This window comes from Trachurus japonicus, chromosome 13 (genome assembly GCF_045865225.1).
Source record: "Trachurus japonicus isolate A0001 chromosome 13, Traja_1.0".
NCBI lineage: Eukaryota > Metazoa > Chordata > Actinopteri > Carangiformes > Carangidae > Trachurus > Trachurus japonicus.
Window position 1 is genome coordinate 4,727,868 of NC_140919.1, and position 3,454 is coordinate 4,731,321.

Here is a 3,454-nt window from a genome sequence, read left to right on the forward strand (position 1 = left end):
AGAATGCCTCATTTATGTGTTAGAGAGAAAAAGAAAAAAAAACACATTATTGTTGTTGTGACTATTGGGGTCAGGCACACCTGGATAAATCAGTTTGTCCAATAATGGCAGACGGGCTGGCTGAAGATCAGGGAGTAGTGCAGCTGTGCATAAAGCCAGTGATTTTAGCTTTCTTGTCTTAAAATGTAAGGGATACTGCAGCTTGGTTGGGGTGGCAGCACTGTTCGCGGCGGGTGCTGGAAAATTTCCCTTATTTTCAAATCCAAAACTTGACAGGTATGACTCAGTGGATCTCAGTCCTTGTGTGTGTCAGTGGATGGAAACAGTGGTCCATGGATCATGTTGCTGGGCTGCAGCTTCATGACGCCATCTAGTGGACTGATAGTAGAAGTACAGCAGCTGATGGCAGCTTCCTCTTCCTCACTGCTGTGTGACTGCATTCAGCTGACACTGATATGAAGCAGAGGAGAAGAGCCAATCAGAGGAGGAGCAGCTGGAGACATGATGGACATGTGAGCTGCTGTGCAGATGAATGATGTGTGTTTCCTCTGCAGGTGAAGCTACAAAGTGTGTGTGAGCTGATGTGGATGTGAGCTCAGCAGCATGGATCAGTGTGAGGACAGAGAGGAGGGAGCCCCTCCCTCTAAAACCAAGAGCCAGACCACAGGTCAAAGGTTAGAATATAAAACAGTCAGAAAGACTTTTCTCTCTAAAAGTCAGTTGTTTATTAAAAGATTGAAGATATTTTTCATCAGTTTTTCTCCAACCTGTAAATTTATCAGTTGTGTTGTTGTTTCAGGATCCAGCAGCAGAGACCAGACTCTCCTGAACCCAGCTGTCTGTCTTTAAAGAGCGACCGGTCAACAGGAAGGCTCATTAACTTTAAAGGAGGATGTGGATCAGCTGATCAGATGTAAGACAAAACTACATGTCTAAGCTTTTGACTCTGTTGAACGTTCTTCCAGTTCCTGTGGAGTCAAATGTCAATGATTCTCCATAAAATCAGATTTATAACTCAGACACATTGTCCAGCTGCAGTAAAGAGTCCCTGCCTGAACATCCACATGTTAAAGGACAAGTGCCGTTATTTACAACCTGGACCTTATTTCTGGCATAAAATCCGGTTGTTTACTCATCCATGTAACTTTGGTGTCATTAGGAGTCCTTTGGACGATGTTTAGATCCATTCGAGAGTTTCTTGTATCCATATTGTGGGAGTGATTGGGGCACAGGAAATGCAGCTTCTAAATTACACATTATCTGCTGTGAAACTCGTTCTGTTATCGTCATCAGGGATCTGTAGAAATCTGACAAATATTCAGCCATGTTGCACAAAACTAGCAGTAGCAAATTCCAGGTAAACAAGCCGACTGTCGCAGAGTTGAATTGCTTTATTAACAATTATATACAGAACAGTATTATTCAGCCAGGGGTATTAGTTATAAAAGTGATATACACAAAGCAGAGTAGGCAATTTCATTTGTATAGCCAATTTTTACAAACAGTTTGTCTCAAAGGGCTTTACATGGCATCACAACAACATCCTCTGCCCATAAACCCTCACATCCACTGAGGAAAAACTCCATAGAAAACCCTTTTAACAGGGAAAAATTGGAGAAACCTCAGGGTGAGCAACAGAGCCCTCCTCTGTTGCTCACCCTGAGGTTTCTCCAATTTCCAATCCCTCACCCAGGACGGACAGACGTGCAGTAGACGTACAGACAAGAAAACAGTTTATAACACAGAATATGGAAAACATAGAGAATAGTAGGTCAACCTACAGACCCCGGATGACGACAAAAGGGAAACTCCAGACTCAAAGGGGAATAGCACTAGCGAATCATAACAAATATTGGTGAAATGACCGAGTTTTGTGGCAGATAATGTGTTATTTAGAGGCTCCATTTTGGTGCCCTGATCACTCCCACTATATGGATATACGCGGCTCTCGAATGGATCTGAATATCATCCGAAGGACTCCTAATGACACCAAAGTTATATTGGTGAGTGAACAACCCTATTTTATGCCAGACATAGGGTCCAGGTTGTAGAAAACAATACTTGTCCTTTAATATTCAGAGATGCTCTCAGTGCAGCAGTAGCAACAGGAAATGTGTCAGAACCATCTACTTAAAATAGTTAAAAGTCAGTTCTTGTGTTTATTAAAAGATTGAAATAAATTTGCAAATTTTGTTTCAGGATCCAGCAGCAGAGACCAGACTCTCCTGAACCCAGCTGTCTGTCTTTAAAGAGCGACTGGTCAACGGACCGGTTCATTGACTTTAAAGGAGGACGTGGATCAGCTGATCAGATGTAAGCTGTAACTGTCAGTCAGACTCAGGTTATTGTAGAAAAGAACCAGTTTGAACGACGTGTTGTTGGACCAGGTCTGAAACCAAAGTGTCTCTGTCTGTTGTGAACGTCCTCAGGGGACATATAAAGTCCATCTTGTATTATCTCTCTGTACTGATGTTGACTTGACACTGATTCCTCCACAGAGTGGACCAAGAGAGCTCAGAGGTTCCCAGTGGTCAGTCTGCCCAGCAGCATCAAACACACCTGGACTCCATATTAATGGTGAGGACATGTCCAACAGCTGCTGTTACATCTGTTGTGTTCACCATCATCTCCATGCTGCACTTTGACACCAGTGGATTGTCAGTCTGTCCAACATGGATCTGATGTTTGGCTCCATGGTTTTAGTTTGATGCTGTCACTCATAGAGTTTCTGTTCCAGCTGCATTCAGGAACACCTGCAGCAGTTTGTGGACGTAAACTCAAATCTGCCCTGAAGAAGAAGTTCCAGTGTGTGTTTGAGGGGATCTCTAAAGCAGGAAACCCAACCCTTCTGAACCAGATCTACACAGAGCTCTACATCACAGAGGGAGGGGCTGGAGGGGTCAATGATGAACATGAGGTCAGACAGATTGAAACAGCGTCCAGGAAACCAGACAGACCAGAAACAACCATCAGACAAGAAGACATCTTTAAAGCCCCACCTGGAGAAGACCGACCAATCAGAACAGTGATGACAAAGGGAGTGGCTGGCATTGGGAAAACAGTCTTAACACAGAAGTTCACTCTGGACTGGGCTGAAGACAAAACCAACCAGGGCATACACTTCACATTTCCCTTCACCTTCAGAGAGCTGAATGTGCTGAAAGAGAAAAAGTTCAGCTTGGTGGAACTTGTTCATCACTTCTTCTCTGAAACCAAAGAAGCAGGAATCTGCAGGTTTGATCAGTTCCAGGTCGTCTTCATCTTTGACGGTCTGGACGAGTGTCGACCTCCTCTGGACTTCCACAACACTGAGATCCTGACTGATGTGACAGAGTCCACCTCAGTCAACATGCTGCTGACCAACCTCATCAGGGGGAACCTGCTTCCCTCTGCTCGCCTCTGGATAACCACACGACCTGCAGCGGCCAATCAGATCCCTCCTCAGTGTGTTGAC